General features: G+C 32.9%; 1 long non-coding RNA gene across 1 annotated transcript; it reads left to right on the forward strand.

The window, feature by feature from the left end:
- The first annotated feature begins 1,884 nt into the window (after positions 1-1,884).
- Positions 1,885-6,003, forward strand: LOC134723505 (uncharacterized). Its single transcript, XR_010108094.1, has 2 exons — positions 1,885-1,978; positions 5,926-6,003. It is a non-coding gene; the product is annotated as an uncharacterized LOC134723505 (long non-coding RNA).
- Positions 6,004-20,639: the final 14,636 nt, after the last annotated feature.

The following is a 20,639-nucleotide window of genomic DNA, read 5'->3' on the forward strand; positions in this document are numbered from 1 at the left end:
TTTACTTTCCTTTAAATTGATGGATACACGAATACGTGGTAGCGTGATCACCCCGAGTGTGAGAGGTCGTAAGTTGGAACCCGGCTGGATAAAAACGGAGACTTTAGAAATTGTATATGTTGCTTCTCCGCTTTGCACGCAGCATGAAGGAGTTTGATCAAAGGATTGATTGGCTCGAACTGATAATGCTATGCCCGTTTCGGTGGACTGTTATCTTATGAACAACGTGACGGATGTCACATGTGAAGCAGTATTTTCTTCCCTTTCGGAGTTGCCGAGATCACCCTTGCCTTTTTGTGGGATTCGTGTTGCTTGTAGGTTTTAATTTCTTTGACGTTTCTTCTTCACTATTGCTTGTCTTTTCTTTTGTAGCCATGGCGTTAGTTTAGCTTAGATTTATGAGTTTGAATGTCCCTCTGGTATCTTTTACTGTTACATTAACTGGTTCTTGTCCTGAATATGCATATTTATTTCCCGCTTATATAAGCCAACATAATCACCGAGATTCATCTTTTATTTCGTATTTGAATGTTTCAAAGCCATTTAAAGTCTTGTACATGTACATTTATTTAGCTAGTGTTAATTATGACCTTCAAATCTAAGGCCCGCTATCTAACTTTGCAAAATGATTTAAAGCAGTATTTTCACTAGCTTGACTTGTTTGCAATAAAAAAGAAAACTCAGTCGAAAAGTGCATTGAGAATCACACTGCTTTTCCAAGCTTCACCTGATAAATGTTCGTCATTTTTATATTGAAGATTGGCGTTTTTAGACGGAAAGTAAATCTTTGCAAAATGCTGTAGAAATGGATAAATACACATAATGGGAACATTTCCCCATTCCGTGTTTATTGTTTATTTCTTCGACATAGAAAATGACCAATTACACAGCCTGTTTTAAAGATTATTTTCATGTTGGGAAATTTCCCCAATATTGTTTAGTGTTCACGTATGTGTTGTCTTCCTGTATGGATGTTTTCACACTAATTGTAATTTAATGGGGAAATTTCCCCATTTCGTATTCTTTTATCACCATATTGAAAGTCATATTTAATTTGGGGATATTTCCCCACTTTATTCATGATGTTAATTACAGTTACTAACACACACTTCTTAAACTTATAATTATATTTGAAGAAAAGTGGGGATATTTCCCCAGTCTGAAGATCTTTTTGCTGGAGATATTTCCCCAGTCTAAAGGTCTTTTTATTCCGGGGATATTTCCCTATTTTCATTTTTTTTTAAATTCATTATGATCATAGATGAGGAATAATTTCAATGTTTACATTTTAATGTATGTTATAGCAAGGACTTTCATCATTCTTTGTTGCTGCATGAATATAAAGTTAACATCAGGTGTAATTCTGGATACATTTTTACTAATTTTTAGCAACTGAATCGCCTTGCCTTCTTCAAATAAAGATGTTTTTTTACAATAAACGTTGACAATATTTTTGTTTACCGAATTTGAAACCACACTAAAAAGAGAATAAAATAGATATTCTCTTTTTCAAATAGAACGCGTTTTATGTTGTGTTGAAGTGATTCTATCATTGAAACAATTGCAAATTGAAACTACTGAAACAAATATCAATTTCATAAGCGAAGGTAAATGATTTTCAAACCAAAAAAAATATTTAAATTAAAGTCATTATGCATAATTCTTATATCAAAATTTGTAAAAAATATAAGATTTGGGATGTATAAATTGAGCTTGATTATCAAGTTTACCTGTATCTAACCTTTTTGGACTCTAAATATATAGGGTTGCGTTAATACAAAAAAATATTTCACACCTTTTAAGTGCATTGTGTCTCCAAATCAAGTACAGAGCTATTTTGTTGATCGAGCTTCCTTCATTTTTAAGTATTTTTCAGAGCGATTACGAAAATCCGATGGTTCTTCATATGCTGAAATGTTTGGTGTTCGGAAGATAACAAAACAAAGGGATGAACTAGAATTTACAAGGTCATTGGAAGGTAGGTAAAACCATTTTTTTTATTTGATCTCATCATTAAATAATTAAGTTTGAAATTTGATTGTTTTGGTCTGATAGAATGAGAATACAAAACAAAGTACAGATTGAATCTGACAATTGCTGTTCATCTATAAGTTAACCGTCGATTAGGTTCTAACCCGGTAAACACTTCTTCAGTAATAGTTATCCCACGAGGACGCGGTGTATCAGTGTAAGTTCGCCTCGATGGCCGGAGGCCAGAGGGTGATATAACACTGGCACACCAAGTCCGAATGGAATAACTATTTTACATCCCAGCTGTTTTAGATTAGTCAAAACCAGTTACAATTCATAAAATCTAGTTCAGAACGCCACACAACCATTATAATATACCTTATATATTACTATATACCCTTTATGGCCCTAAACACGCTGCTATGAACCAAGCTGCTGGGGTGATCTGGTAGAAGTGATCCGGCTCAGATCACCCTGTTAGAAAAAAAGAGCTGAGATGTAATAACCTATGATCAGACATTTTAACATCATTTAAAGTGATCTTTATATATATTTATAGGTTACACTTCTGTAAGTGTAGACAATGTAATTTCCAATAAAACTGTACCCCTTGTGCAATGAAATTTCGTATCACAATTGTATCAGAATGGAAAACTTATATCCAGTTCTTCATTTTTTAAATGCTAAAATTTAGAGTTGTACAGTGTCATTTTTACGATGTATATGCCCCGGACTTCTTCGAGATTAAACTATACTTTTGGTCATTTCATTATTCAATTTCACCGATAATCATGTGTATTTATAATGGTAATATTCCAAGGTTATGTATGTACGGTATTAAACATTAAGATTATAACTGGGAAAGAGTAGGTAAACAAATCAAATTGTATATGAATAATATATATATATATCCCTGAAATATGCGTGATTGGTCAAACATTTGTACTGTGGCAGTAAATTTTCTCTGTGGTAGATAACAACGACGTTTGATCCAGTCATATTGATGTATAAAAAGAAGATGTATGATTGCCAAAGAGACAACTCTCCACAAGAGACCAAGTGACACAGACATTAACAATTATAGGTCACCGTATTGCATTCCAAAATTGAACAAAGCCCATACTGCATAGTCAGTTATAAAAGACGCGGAAATGACAAATGCAAAACAATTCAAACCAGAAACAACTAACGGCTTATTCATGAACAAAGAATGAACGAGAAAGATATGTAATACACCAACAAACAACAACCAATGAATTACCGACTCCTGACTTTGGACAGTCACAAACATACCTAATGTGGTGGGATTAAACATGGTAGCGGAATTCCAATCCTCCCCTAACATAGGACAGTGGTGTAACAGTTCAACATTAGTACGAACTTGAAATCAATTAAAAAAGGCTAGACTCATCAGATACAAATAGAAACACATTTAATATAAACACAGACTGGACGTTGCCAGTAATTGTATAACCAAACAACAACAGCAAAAAGTAATCCACTATGTACAGATCTGAGAGTACTAGCAGTTACTGACAGAAAGTTCAAAGCCACTTACAACTTATAAATAAAATCATGCATCTAAGACTAAATTATCAATCAAGTCACTATATTTAGTGTAAAGACGTCGTAAACAGTCAGGGCCAAGATAGAGGTATCGACAGATTGTAGATCCATGAATTTGTATATGAATATAACAATAATATTTTGTTTGCTTTTAATTTAAGAAAATCGATATTAATACCTATAAAAACAATTTGTCTACTACAGATTCGATCTGTATACAGGTCTGAGGTTGACATTTCTGAAGGTTATATGAAAAAGAAGATGTTGTTTGATTTTCAATAAGATAACTATCGACTTAGATTCACTTCATTAGACATGTATACAGTTTTGCTTTTAATCCGTCATGAAAACAGTTGTGTTTGTGTTTTTGAGAAAAGATCATTTGTTTTAACCAATAAAACATTTATTTTTTATTCAATTTTCTACATGATATGCAATTATAGATTGATTAATCGATGGTTTTTGTTAAGCAATAATTTTGTCATTCTTGACTTTTCATTAGAGGCGGAAGCTATGGTATCAAAAGAAAACCACATAACGTCGGCAAGTTAACTAGCTATCCTATACAATTTAAATCGTAGTCGAAAAAGTCTTCAACTCACAACTGCAATGTTGACAAGATAGTGATCGTTTTTGTAGATAACTATTTATACTACTCCGCCGTTAAGGCCCTGGGATACAATAATCTATGTTTTTACTTTCGGCATGTTAATTAATAAGCGCAAAACACAAGCAAAGTCTATTTACCCATAGGTAGACAAGAGCAAACTTCTTCTTTAGAATAGGTATGTTACGGTGTGTTTATTTCTAAACCAGTTATGGTTATGATCCGGGTTATGTTATTTTCATATCTTTTGTATTGTTACATACATGATACTTAATCCCTTACATGAGGGATTGTGCTTGATTTTCATATGATGAAGACATAAACTTTCAATCAGTTTAATTGAGGTCTGGGTATTGCATGCATGGATATTGCAGGCACTCACACCACATCTTCCTATATCTATGTAGTACTTTGTTGATAAAGTATCATTATCATTTTGCTTAGTTTCTTTTGATACCTATTCTGACATCGGACTGTGACTTCTTTTTAACTGAGTTTTCCTGTGCGTGTTGTTACGGTTGAGGGAATAAACTGTGGGTATGTACATACGACTCTATCGGTCTACTCAGTAAATACTCACTTCTTTTTTCGCGTTCGTCGTTTACTGTTAGCCATCGCGTATACAAAGCATGTGATGCACAATTTATATACTATTGTAGTTATTGTATGTAAATAAGGTCTCTATGAATAATGATATGGACTTCGTCTTTACTGATTGACCATGGGGGATACCCTGACTGAACGACTGTTCACACTTTCTGTTTACCCTTAATTCACTCGTTCCTGCTTTACTACCTTGTTATTTTATTAGCGTAATGCATGAATATTGAAACCGGGGCCCATACGTGCTAAGAGTCCTGTTTATCCATTTCCTAGACTCGACAGAATGTCAAAACCGCAATCGCCGCTATTTGCATCAATATGTTCATTGACGTCAGTGACCTAATGACCTGAGATCAGTATTCAATCAGCACAACATAATTTGCCCACTATCTCCATATGAGCACGATTTGTTGGTGGGACAGATGTATAAAAGCGAGTGCACAACAATCTTCAAGGAGAGTGCGGCCCGCTACCATGGCGTTCACTCCTGATACCAAGGAAATTACAATAGCAAACCAAATGCGCCGCAGTCGATGCAACCCTGTAAAATACAAATCCCCGTTGGACTAATGGACCAAACTATGATTGACCTAGATGTTTCACTTAATATAATATTGATTGTTTTGTAAATACTTCATCGTAAAGCTTAAATACATCTTTTTTGTTCGTGTATTTAGTAAGTCAATGTTTATGAGTTTATGAGCTACCATATTTAGACCAGTGCTTAGCTATTTTGCCTGATTGTCCTGATCATTTTGCCAGCGACGCTGCAAGTACTTACTTAGTTCGTAACTCGACACCAGGGTTGACAGACAGTAGAATTTACCAATAACACAGTGATATTAAGTGTGTTAACCTTGTAGAAATAAATTTACTAAAGGACCTCTAAGAAGTTGAGGTATGACGTCCATTTTCACAGAACTAGTACACTTTGTTTAGGGGACAGTCGCCGGGTGCGGAATTGTTTTGCTGTGGTGAAGACCCATCGTTGTGAAAAGCTATGCTGTTGACGTTAATTCGGTTTTACATTGCTCTTTTGGTTTATATCGTGTTTGTTTTGCTTTCAAGCAACTTTTGATAGTTTTCTTTAAATCGTTACATATAAGTTTTGACTTTGTCTCTATCGTAGACTTTATAAATTCTGACTCATGAGATCCAAGTTTCTCATATCTTTGTAGAAATAAGTAGCCTTCCTAAGGCAACAGATACAAAAAATGTCAGATTGTCAAGGAAGCAACTGGAAAAGTTAACAAGAGGTAATTACATACCATTTTGTGTTATCATGAATATTTGTATACCTTTTTTTTGCTTTTTAATTTGTTTTATGTATTTATATTACCCTATGGTCATATTAACAAGTAACTGAACAAGGACACTTTTGTGTTTTTTGGACACGTGAAGCAAGCCTCCGGGTGTGGTTTTCAACGCTGACATGAAGACTCATTGGTGACCTTGAGCTGTTTTTTGCCTTTTGTCGGGTTGTTTTAATTTTGACACATTCCCCTTTTCCATTCTCAATCAAGACTTTAGAAATTTTAAATATATCGTTCTCCGTATGAAACATATCATCAGGAAAACAATATAACGACTAAAATAAAAAATCCCAAGAATAAAACTTTAACTAAATGACTTTAAAAATATGATTTCATGTCAGCTGACCAACAAGTAAAAGTTTGCATTTTCTAGACCGGAGTATTAGATTGCTGTATTACGATGCTTTGGTAACGTCTAATAAGCTAGTAAAGACCGGTGTATTTGCTAGAAATAAGTCAAGTACATCGATGTCTTAATTACGTGAAGAAATTCAAAACACTAGAAAAAATTGTTCTGACCAATTTATCAGTAAAGTATGTTATAGAAATACCACTTTCCTGACCTCGGCATCTTTGATTGATATATGTCTAGCACACTGTTCTTATACTCACAATACTGTTATTTAAGTCGAACGAGCTCTACTTCAAGTGAGAGTTCGCTTGATCGATATAAGAAACTAAACATGCTTTCCAAGAGGGGCGAAAAACACCAGAGGGACAGCCAAACTCATAAATCGAAAATAAACTGACAACGCCATGGCCAAAAATGAAAAAGACAAACATAAAAACAATAGCACACATGACACAACATAGAAAACTAAAGAATAAACAACACGAACCCAAACAAAAGCAAGGGGTGATCTCAGGTGCTCCGGAAGGATAAGCAGATGCTGCTCCACATGTGGCACTCGTCGTGTTGCTTATGTGATAACAGATTCGGTAAATAGGCTAAATTCGGTAGGTCACATTCATGAAAGATTCAAAGATTGTCTCTATGATAACCAGCGAAAATTATACATCGGTCAAATAACACAATAACAGTAAGTGTTTACATATTGTTCTTGATAAGTTGGTGAGATATAAGAACCGTAAAGTAAATCATAATATTTAAAATACCTTTTTTTACGTTTACAGGATTGTTTTAATCTCTTTAACTACGATCTGAAACAGTAGTGTTTTGTATCTTTAAGGAATGACTGTAATACTTTTTCTGTCGAGGAAGAAATAACATAAAAGATGTATTGCATACCCTTAAAGGATTATTTATAAGTGTGCGCCTAATTTTTTAAAGGTTGGTTCCAATAGACAGAAAAATTTAATACAGACATTCCTTAAATATACAAAATACTTATGTAAGCTAGAACGTATCTGTAGAGCTTAAACACAATGTGTTAACTCCTTTCAACATGTTTGAGCAGTAACTCATAAAAAAAGTTGATGACTTCACGGTCACATGAGAAAATTATGTCTATAAGTTGATTTACAGAAACGAGTTAAGTTATTAGCATAAAGTTTCAGCAGACTGTTTTTGAAATGTGTAATAGCATGCTCTTTTTTTTCTTTCAGACAAAAAATGCAGTATTCTATGACAAAATGTGATGAATCACTAGAATGCCTCCAGTTCACATATTTTATATTTATTGATTGGACTCGATACCAGAGTTCATATCTTTATTTTGAAGAAAAACATGTTATTTTTATGATCTCATTTAACATGCAGTCTATCATTTACGTTTAATTATCTATATCCTTTTAAGCATTCTTGCGTATATACATGTACCCTTAAAAACTAACGTAATTAATCTGAGTTGTTTTCAATATTTTTTCTTTATAACTCAAAGCAATAAAGGTTTGATGTTTTAGAAGGATGATCTTGGTTTTAATTTTCTTTACTTGATTGACATGTTCTGATTCGTCTTTCAAGGGAACATACAGTATGTATGGGTTACCAGCTTTCCCTTACACTACATCATAACATCGATTATCTATTGTGATTGTGTCTATAACAAAGAGACATGTTTTCTTAAAACGTCACATAGTTCGCTGTACTTCCTTGTGCACTTGTAAATGACGAGTACAATTGTAATCTATTACAAATACATTTCAGCTCAGAATTAATCTAATCCATATTGTTATCTATTTTCCCATTCTTAACAATTTTCACATTCAGAAATGTACTCATTCTTTACATTTGTCGAGATTTGTGAGGAATTCTCACGTAGTGACTGATTGGGTGTCATGACGATCCAACACCGACGGATCCTGATTTGATGGGGACATTTTTGACACGGCTCAGTGTGCTTGACGCTGTTTCGAAGTGAATGCCTTTAAATCTCAAACAATTGATCGTAAGTTTGATAATCATAGTTATGTATCGACTTGTGGCAGTCTTGGTTAATTGGAAAACGGAGCAATACGGCCTTTAGATTTTTCTTACCACAATAATATAATATCATATAACCAAGTCCATTGACTCCGCCAAGATAGCCTGTACCAGGTCAGGATAATGAAAGTTAATATCCGCTTTTCTGATGTATTTAAGCCATTGTTTTGATTTTTGATGAGTGACGTTCCATTTTTAATTTTCCTTGAATTTTGATATTCTTGTTGTTTTTTTTCCTTTTTTTAAATTGTTTAATTTTTTTGGCTTCAAAATTATTCGAATTTGATGTTCAAATCCCCATATGTACTCAAGTCATAGCGATTGCCTTGCTGGTGGTATTTGAAGTTTTTAGTGATCTGATCTACTATTTCGATTATTCTGACATTTTTGTTATGGTTGATATGAGTCTAAATCCATATTTGTTAATATCAAAATAAAAAAAAATCGACACTCCTTATCTGATAAGTGGAATAAACTGAATCTAACAATAAATTTAACGGCAATGTTTAATGACAAAACAATAAACCACACGCACAATGATCAACTAGATGTATCGGAAATACACGAATGAGAATATATATCCAGCTGACACGGCTCAAAATTTTTGACGCTGATTCGAAGTGACTGCCTTTAAATCTCAAACAATTGATCGTAAGTTTGATAATCATAGTTACGTATCGACTTGTGGCAGTATAAGAGTTATTTCCCCTTATGCATTTGATATAAGTGATATGCATTTCTATCTTGTAAAACATAAGTGAAAGAGACCTAGGACCTTTTGAGTTGATGTCCTTGGTCCAAAAAAATTAAAATTAGGTCAAGGTCAAAGGGCAAGGTCATACTCGAATTTTTGAATTTGGCTTATTTCCACTCAACTCCAGAAACCGTATAAGATATCGACAAATCATCTTTTCTAAATTGTTAATTGCGACATGTCGTCACACATAAATTTCGATTACAAGGAAATGTTGAACGTAAAAGGGAGTTTTCTCCCCTCTTGTATATGAAAATACGCGTATTGTGATATAACTCATTAACCAATTATAATGAAGACCTATGGTCTTTTGAATTGCGGTCCTTGGTTTATGACCTTGATATTGTTGTCAAGGTCATAGCTTATTTGGACGTTCTTGATTTTGACCTTTGCTTATACCGCATATTTATACATGATAAAGCCATGAGACGTTTGGCAAAAGGTATCAAACCAATTAACCTTGAAAAAAACAACCTGAAGTGACCTTGTGTAAACCGGAAGTAGCTATTTTTTTTGTACTTAATTAATATAAAAGTATCTAGAACCAGATATTTTTGGAATCAGTGTCAATGAAATATTCAAATTATTTCGGAAGTAACATTTTACAAACCGGAAGTAACAAATTATCTTCTTTATTTAAAAAAATATTTTATAGAAACCATATATTTTTGGAATCAGCGTACAATAAGCTATCATTTTACGATTAAAATGACATTTTAAACTTAATTTTAAAACTTTCATATTAAAATACATTGTTTTTGGTGGAAAGACCTTCAATTGTTCTCTGAACAATTGGTTTTTAATTGTATTTGTGTTGTTTGATACCATATCATTAGCCTAATAAAATGTTTTTATGACAGATGTATTTTCAAAATCTCGATAGTAATTGGAATATAGATTATGCATTTTATACGTAGGGAATAGCATTGTTCTTTCTTTCTACAGGAAGTCGGTTAATACTGTCTTGCATTAGTTGAAAACTTTTAATATTTACATTTATATTGAATACTTATACTATTACGGACGTATGACTTCAAGAATTCCCGATTACAATATCAGCTGACAACGTTCGCGACCATTCATTATATAAGAACAAAACAAATATCCAATATGGTGTGCACTGAAAGTTGGAAGTCACTAAATGTCCTTAACAAATGTCTTTTAATAACAACATCAGTTGCAATATTTTCACTGATCATGGGAATTACTACACCTTTTTGGATAACAGTTCATATACCGGAAAATTCAGTATTGTTTACAAAGAACTTCGAAGCTGATTTTTATGTTCCTTCCGAAAATTTTAAAGCATTTTTGAAAAAAATGATTGAAAATGATCATTTCTATGGACTTTGGCAGTGGTGCATCGGAGGTAATGGTTGTATTGATATAGGTTGGATATCCATGTTAATATCAAACACGGATTGGCATGCCTGGCCAGATGAACTTAGTACACTCATAGGGAAGCCTACTGTGTTGTACTATACAAAAAAATTCACCGGGTTTGCACAAACATCATGGTCGATAGTTTTTCTTGTAAAAACTGTTTCAAATTTGTTTTCATGGGGCTATTGTTCCGCGCCTTACTAAAATATGTCATTCGTCCGAAGAGCTTTTCATGGTTTACTTTCATCAGAAACTCTTAAATCCAAATAATTTAAATTAGTTTTAAACGTTTTTCTCAACCTGGCTAAAATCACTAATTTGTATATTTTGAAGATGAAATTATCTATTTTACAAAACGTAATGTTGACCTTTAGAAGAATAATGTGTTTTATGTCGAGTGGTTGCTGTCTCATTATATTCATTTAATTTGAAATGACTATTAAATAGTTTAGATGCACACTAATACATAAAAATAGTATAACAAAAACAATTTTTTAATTTTTATTATATAGAAATACACATTTTATTAAAAAAAATCCAACACTGAGTGAGCAAAATCATTACCGGTGTTTTGATTTTGCGCCAATTTTCATTTCATTTCATTTGCGCCCAAAAAAACTTTTATTTGCGCTAAAACCATATTCCATTTGCGCTAATATTACGGGTAAATAATAACAGGTAAAAAAAGGTATGAAACATAGAATTTAAAAAAAAAAGACTTATAATATAAACAATGACAGATTTAGACATATTCCTTAGAAATCAGTCATCATAAAATGATAAAGTAATTTTAAAACCTTGATAAAACACAGTTCTACTATAAATCAACGTTATAACCATAATAATAAAACACTTAGAAAGCACTTTACACTGGAGTAAAATATTAAGACAGTTGTACAATATATTAAGGCTATAAGTCTGTTCTGGCACAAAATGTATAAGCGACGGTGCTGGTGTACTCATGTCTAGATAAAGATTTCCCCTCTTACGTGCATACCATATTTATCTATAAGATCGTCAGTTGTTTTCTTTCTCCCATCGTCGAACTACAGCCGGTGTGTACATACATCTCATGCTTATGTACGTTGTAGCCTGAATTTTCTTAACAATGTCCACATAAATAAAAATGTTATACAATTGCTTATTAAAATTTGCACGGAATGACTCAGGTTAGATGAAGATGAACTCACACAAATATTAAGTGGAACTATGTACTGTATCAAACAAATCGTTTAGAGCAAAGAATTTTCCACTTTACCTATCTTACCAGAAAAATGGCGCAAATGAAGGTTGTTGTCTTTTGTCACAAATGAAATATTATCTTGTGGCACCACATAAATTCGCTAGGAGTCTTTTTACCGAGAAAGTACACTCATAATTATATTATTTTTTAGATTTCTGGATAGCAACAAGAGTGTTTGCGATGTTTGGATTTGTTACTGGTGTCATTGTAACGCCAGTGCTTATGTGGTTTCTTTGCAGAAGAACAGGGACTGGACGTTGCTCTCATGGTTTTATAGTGATTGGATCTTTCATTACAGGTGATTTTATATGATGTTTTATTAGTGTACACATTTTTTTTAATTTAAAGAAAAACTTATCAGCATTGATAGAGGCGCCTTTATGGCTGACAATACGGTATGGGTTTTGTCATTGTTAGAAGTCGTACTGTGACCTATATGTGTTATTCTCTATGGAATTTTGTCTCTGGTTGAGAGTTCATTCTTTGGCAATCATACCACATCTTCTTTTTTTTATATTATAAATCATTAAAGTACTATTAGAGCCAAAACTTTAAAGAATTACTCCCAGGAGGACGACCAATCGTGAGACCGTGACATCTATGGAATAAAAACACATGGCCAAATATACTGAAATAAAAAGGGTTTACATTTTAAATTGAGTATATTTCTCAATATCAGTGTACAAAAAACCCTTCAGATAATCACTTGACATTCACATATCAAATGCCAGTATGTAAAGTTTTTAATTTAGTCACTAAAATAGTCTGTAAACGGGCATTAGCTACGAGATATAAAAAAAATAAGTTTTTGTTCAATCAAAAAATAAAAATTATCGGTGAACATGAATTTGATAGCTTATGCCCTTTAAAGATCTTTAAGCTTCAGACATTAAATGCAAAACGGCTAAAAATTATAATTTCTTTCCATAAATATGTCGATATGGGGCGCAGTCTTACTTTTCAGATTGATTTTCCTCTAAGTTCAGTAATTTTGTGATTTTACTTTTCACTGAAAAACGAATGTTGTTGCACGATGTCTTTATACAAAAATATCGACGAGGATCAAATATATTTTGGGGTACTAAGACAGAAATCGTATGAAGTTTGCAAAATTTGCCATGAAAGGTAAAATATGTTATGTTAATTTTTTTTAACAGCAGATAATATTATCATGATTGCAATTTTGAATATTTCAGATTATATAGTTTTTATTATTTATCAACAATTTTTTTAGGATTTGCAAAGGATTGAAACATATTAATCAATTTTTAAATGCGCCATGTTTGTTTTGTTTCACACCTGTTTGATATCATATCTTTTATTTCAGGGGGCTTACTTACGGTTTCTCTTGCGGTCTTTTATGCAGCAGTCAATGAATTAACCAGAAATGAAAATATCAAGATAAGTTTTTCTTTCGTCATGACCTGCATTGCGGCCATTTTATATATTGTCAATGGATTTATTGTTGTGTTGGCCATATGTTCTGGGACTGGTTATATCGGAAGAAAAAGTACCAAATCAAATAAAGAAGAGGAGTTTATTACATGGTCAAATTGAAGACGTGATGTAATGTTTTAATGTCATATTGTTTATCATTCTTATGTGACTTTTTTCAAGAACATATTTAAAGAAATTTATGACAAGGATATAACATCAAGACTAAGTCATTATTTTTCATCCGCAGTTATTTCCCTTGGCAGAATAAAATGTATTTGTCGATATATCTTACGGAAGCATTTTGTCGCTTTGCTGTTCTATTGCCAAATTTATAGCGAATATTTTTTGCTTTTGAATGGTTAGCATCCAGAGGTTCATGTATAATGGCCAAAACTTGGCGTCTTTTATATGACAAATTTTCATTTGTTTTACAATTTTCCGAAAGATAAATTGCTGGTCAAAACAAAACTTGGCAGCTGAAGGGTTATGGGTAAGATTTGTTTTATTGATCCAGTCGGATAAAAACCATGGATCCATAACAGGTATTGATTCTATTGGGTTAATTGGCAAATTTTACTCCTATCAAACCATAAAATCAAATATTTACTGTCATGGCAAGTTGATGATGAAAGTGTTATTGGCGGAAATGATATTCTCAGTTAAAGAAAATTGCATTTTATTTTGTCTGAAACTATGACGGCTGACAATCTGAAACAAACCTCCAGAAATAAAATGCTAGCCATACAAAGTTTAATCCACCTTTTCTACATAGAAAAATGCCTATGAAAATCAGGAATATGTCAGTTGTTTTTCATTCGTTAGAAGTGTTTGAGCTTTTGACTTTGGCTTTTACAAAGGACCCTCAATTTTGAGTTTCCCTTGGAGTTCGGTATTTTTTATATTTTACTTTTCGATATTGTGCACTGTAAATATTTTTAGTATCAGTAGTGCATTTCAAAACAAGAATGTGTTCATCGTACACGAATGCCCCACTAGCACCATAATTTTCCATGTTCAGTAGACTGTGAAATTGGGATAAAAACTTACATTTGGCATTGAAGGAAGAAAGAGCATATGACAGGGAACATTGTGTATTAAGTTTCAAGTTGATTGGTCTACAACTTGATCAAACATATAATTTACCTTGACCAAAAACTTCAACTTGAAGCGTGACAGACAGACGAACACATATACTGAAAATCACTGTTCCTTTAGGCAGTGCATTACACATTTTGTACTGTTAGTTCTATGTTTAGCTTTCAAGTTCGAGGCCATGTGAGTTTCATTTGCAAGTCGAATTGTCAGACGAAGTATCCCAAGGACGATCGTAGGCAAGTTTGATTCCAATTTTTGTTGAATGGTTTCAGAACAATGATGTGTTGTTGCAAAAGTTTAAGGACGACGTCGACCACGTATAGACGATTGAAGACAGCTAAAACGAGCATTTTTTTCACAAATAAGTCCATAATACTAAAGAACTAGTACAAACTTTCGTTAAGGGGCAAGCTGAGGACAGCTTCCGGTGCGGGATTTTCTTGCTGTGTTGAAGACCTGTTTGTTGCCTTCGGCTGTTTTCTGCTGTTTAGTCGCGTTGTTGTCTATTAGACAGATTCCCCATTTTCATTTCTCAATTTTATAAGACAATGAGGATGACGAGTTTTGAGTTCTGAATCCAGGATAGTTCACATTCCCAAATGTCTCTGATAAGATATTTTTTTTACTATTCGATTTAGATATGTGTTAAGTAAGAGATATTAATTTAACTTACATCTTGTAGTGGTTATATTTAAGTAGTCAGGTAGTGATATATGTGAGCACTTAGAGTTTTCAGAAACCTAAATATGTTACAAATTACATATTGTGTTACTTAGAAATCAAATTTATTTCTATAACATACATGTATGGTTAAAACATTATGAAAATTTCCATTCACATAACAATGAAGGTTTGACAAAAGTTTATGTGTTCGAGCATGAAGCGTGGACTTAAATAGTTTTTTCGATATCCATGTTTTGTCGGCGTTATAAAATATGGCACTAGCTTTTTTATAAAACAGACTTATCTTTGTATAGAAAATCTCAAAATTGATATAAAAAACCTACACTTCTGCCACATTAAAGAAACACTGCCTAAAAAATGCTTCCTTGCATTCCAAACATTCCGCAACAAGATCAACATAAGCATCAATTTGATCAAATCTATTGTCTTCTTTTTATTTTTTTCAAGTGATCGAATTTGCTATTGTCTCCGATTATAAATGGATTTTTTGTGGATACTTGAGCATGAAAATGAGTTAAATTACTTGACTTAAAACTCCTGATGGTTTATACCATAGCACCCATTCATAATTTGTTTTTTATAACGACGGAGGGAAATACGTAAAATAGATATATGAACAAGTGATATTTTTATTTAACATTTCAAGCGATTAAATGAAAGTCTGCTGTGCTAATTCAATATCCTTATCATCATAGCTGTGCTCCTAAGTGAGTAATAATGACTTTTCCAGCTTACCCAGTTTACACCATTAGATAATTAGCACGTTCCAGCGAATGCATTGCCATTTATAAAAAGATATTTTAGATGGTACTCCTGGAATTAATTTACTTCTATATTTAAACCAAGTCATTGATATCAAGACCCTGCACATGCCTACTCGTCGTTTGCTATTTAAGGAGGGAAATGATAACACTTAATAGTTTAAAAATATATATTTCTAATTTACCGCGTTTTCCGGTGCATTTACTTCTAAAATCGGCCTTACGAAAACGGACAAACATTGAATATTTTGTCACAAATGTTCTACTGAAATATGAATTCCATATATTTTCTTGCAGTTTAAATACAAAATGTAGCAAAAATTTGAGTCAGAAACATACCTGCATTTCCGCTATAAGCACCGATGATCAACTTGTATTTCGATTTATCATCGCCTACTTTTACTTTATCATACAGAGCATAACGGTTCTGATCGGAGAAATCTTCCATGGTTATCAACAGTTCATATTTCACTTGTGACGTCAGAGTATGGAGTTTGTCGTTGCCTAAAATATAAAGGATTTAACATTCAAGTTTCTTTTTCAAATTCCTGACCTAAATTTTATTCGCGTTAGATATAGGCCACAGCAGAACAATTTATTGACGCATCAACAAACCGTGTAGCGTTTCCGATGGATTTTGCATTTCTCAAACACGTCTGCCAAGTTAATACCATAATTAATGTATCATGTCTATAGGAGAAAGATCCAGTGATAATGCTAGCCACATTAAAACGCGCATATGCTTTTGTTCAAGAAAGTCCATACAAATACAAAAAATGACACCTTTATTCGGTTGAAAAAACACAGTTGGAACCACATTGTGGAAAAGGCAGAACAATAGGGCTAAGAATTTTATACATATATCTAAGCGCGTTCAAGTTGCTGTATCTCACACGCATCAAATTTTAAGAAAATAATAATTCATACCAAGCCAAAATTCGGTCTGCAGACTTCCAAATCCTCTTTAATAGTCTTTCCACCCTCTGTAAAAATCGTCCCCACCATTATATCTCCTTTGAAACACCTAATAAACAAATAAAAACAACTAATCAGCGGAAGTATGCCTAAAAGAACTTACAGGAACAAAATTTGAAGTTTTTCTTCATTGTTATTTTTCATTTTTTTGCTCAGAATGTTCATTTGGTCCCTTTTAAAGGTATGTACATTTCCAAAACTCGCTATGTCCTATTTTTGTGATGTTAAAGGTATAAATAAAACAAATACTTTTCTTAATTAACTTGTAAACTATCAAGTATGGGAATTCATTGCCAATAATCACCGAAAGCTTATGCTAGATTCATTCATAGAAATAATTCCAGATTATGCTTAGAGTTTTGGCTGAGTAAAAAAACGGAACATTAAATTTCTTATTTTTACGATAAAATTGTTTAAAAAGCCCATACATTTAAATATGTTACATGTAATATGAATGATCCTTTGAAAAAAAATCTTACATGATAAACATTTGAAGCCAAATATGCATCATAAAGAAATAAAAACAACAGTCGTATACTGCTGTACAAAAGTCATAAATCGATTGAGGGAAAACAAATCCGGATTACAAACTAAAACCGAGGGGAACAAGAGTAAAATAAAGGAAACAAACGCCAACAAACATAAAACTGAACTATATTGATTGCAAAATTGAGCATTAATCGTATGATACATTTATACTGTTCCTATAAATAAAGGCAACAGAAGTATACCCCTGTTCAAAACTCATAAATCCATGGACAAAAAACAAAATCGGGGTAACAAACTAAAACCAAGGGAAACGCATTAAATTAAGAGGAGAACAACGACACAACACTGAAATGAAACACAAACAGAAACGGACCAAGCATCAGACAAAATCCCACGAGAATAACAAATATAACATCAAAACCAAATATATATGTTTTACGTCGTACCGTCCATCCGCCATTCACACTCTATGTTGACATATTACAGTATACGTCAAATCCATCAGCGGAGCCTTTTGGGTAAATTTTAAAGACACCACTCTTTTGTTTGATATCTATTTCTATACAATCCCTCGGAAGGTTTTTTTTTATTATAAAAATCATCTAAAATATAAATAGAAGTTATCACATTAAATATTGTTATAAAATAATTAACTATCTTAGGCCGTGTTCACATTGACCTTAACACGGTGGTGTGTTAGTGTAACTCACACGTGAACTAAACACAATGACGTTCCCATTGATAAAACTCAATGTTTACATGTAGCTTAAATCATGTTTTGTCTGCATGCAGTCGATAGTCAATGTAGGCCTTGTGTAGGTTGAGTGTACACAAAACTAGGCATTAACACATTATTTTTACCATGTATATTTAAGGAGGAAATGATTTTTGAATAAAGTTGATATTCATAACCATTATCAATAAATATACAGAAATATTTTTCTAAGCTTGATATATTTATTTGTTATAAAAAAACTACGTAGCTTTATTAACCCCTAATCAAGACTCAAAGCATCATCATTGCCAAACACATAATTCATTTGCAAAAGTCTTCCCGAATCGACTGGATTTACATAGAAATATTTGCCACTAGTCTTTACTCAAACAACGATTCACTCATAACTAAAACAAAATGTATGAGGTCAATTATATTGTTTGTCTAGTATCTCAAATCCGTTAAAATACACTAAGAAATACAAAAAATATTCACCCCTCCATTTGCCAAATACTCCTTGGAGAAGAAATACCATTTGAAACAAACAGGAAAGATAGAAATGTAGTGATTCTTTACATCAACCTTTTTCTTTGTCTTTAAGCACGTTGCTGCAGCCTACGTTTTCTAATGCGTAATCGAAACAAATTCATACTACTGGGAATCATCATAATGACTTTTGCAAAGGAGCAACCACTGAACTTCAAAGGGCAAAAGGGGGGTTATGTTTTTTTTTCTGAATTAAAATCTTTTTTGCGCGAACGTTCTTATTCAGTTCATTTTTCAATGCTAGCAATCACATAATTTGTATTCAATATCTAACACTATAATGTATTGGGAAACTCTGGATTCCTCCGTATTACTAGAATTATTTATTTTATCAAATTGGGGATCAGAATTTTTTTTAAGGAAAAATCCATTCCCTCCCACCTCCTTTTTGAAGTCAAATGGTCGTCCCCTAACTGCTAGAAAAGTTGTCCGATAAAATTGCATTCGGTTCTATGTAATGAACATTTAAATGACATATGGCTGATATAGTTTACAAGTGTGAACAAATCTTATGTACAGGTAATTAAACAAGGTGTATAGATGTAAACAAATTTAATGTGAAACCAGTATGTATTCCATTAAACTGAGGCCGTGTTCACATTGACCTAATCTCGGTGTTGTGTAAGTGTAACTCACACATAAACTAAACATAATTACGTTCCCATAGTAGATAAATTCAATGTTTACATGTAGTTTAAATCATGTTATGTCTACATGCAGTCGATGTAGGCCTTGTGTAGGTTCAGTGTACACAAAACTAGGTATTCAGAACTTTAATTATCCCATGTATATTTAAAAAAACATATTACCCCATTGTTCTATTTTAGTAATGGTGGTCATCTTGGTTCATGGGCGGGAATATCTTATATTTAAAAAAAATAGATACCCTAAGGAAGATTTGGACCAAGTTTTTTTTGGCTCGGCAGTTTCAGGGGAGAAGTGTTTTTGTAAAATTTAACGGACGACGAGGATGGACGACGGACGCCAAGTGATGAGAAAAGCTGACTTGGCCCTTTTTGGCCAGACGAGTTAACAAAAAAGCATAAGAAACAAATTGGGTTTATTTGAAAAGACACGTTTCTATACAGTAAGCCAACAAGACTATAATCATAAGATTTACATGTATAGCTTACATTAAAAAAAAAAAATCAGTTCTTGAAATATAAATTTTTTTTTAAATGTTAATATAAAGCTGAACTTAACAACAAGAGGCTCCAAGGAGCATGTGTTGCTCGCCCTATATTTTATTTCAAATTTATGCATGAAATAATGCAACTTTTATACTTTTGCTTTGGTTTCAAGGATATAAGCCAACAAATGCATTTTTAGTTTAGCCCTGTCGACCATACTGCTTGGCAACCGGGAACATCGGACACATGTTTATAACTACATACCCCTGATATGATTGTGTCTAAATTTGGTTAAACTTGTCTCAGAAGTTTCAGAGAAGAAGATTTTTGTGTAGATTACAAAAAATTACGAAAAATTGTAAAAAAATGATTATAAAGGGCAATAACTCCTTAAGGGATCAACTAAAAGTCATGTTGACTTATTTGTAGATCATACTTTGCTGATCATTATTGCTGTTTTAGTTTATGTATATCTATAATATTATTCAAGATAATAATCAAAAACTGCAGGGCAGATAGATCTCAACCTGATGAACATTTTGTCCCCAGATTTACTCTTAATGCTTTAGTTTCAGGGATATAACCCAAAAAACTGCATGTTCTATGTTTAGCCACCGCGGTCATGTTGGAAGGGAGGCGGGTTCGCCGGACGCATTTTTTAAACTAGTTTCCCCAACAACTATTGTGGCTAAGTTTGGATAAATTTGACCCAGTAGTTTCAGAGGAGAAGATCTAAAAAAAGATAACGACGAACGCCAAGTGATGAGAAAAACTCACCTGGCTAAAAAGGAAACACAGGAAATGAGGCATGAAACAATAATTTAGAGTCCAAATTATGGATGTAAGCATTTAAAAGTTGACATACCGCCTTAAAAAATAAACTAAACCATACCGCTATAAAGGCCCTGACATGATCAAACGAGAACCAGTTTAAACAGGCAAATTTAAGCCCGATTAAAAAAAAAATAACGAACGGAAGCCAAT

Source organism: Mytilus trossulus, chromosome 6, assembly GCF_036588685.1.
Source record: "Mytilus trossulus isolate FHL-02 chromosome 6, PNRI_Mtr1.1.1.hap1, whole genome shotgun sequence".
Lineage (NCBI taxonomy): Eukaryota > Metazoa > Mollusca > Bivalvia > Mytilida > Mytilidae > Mytilus > Mytilus trossulus.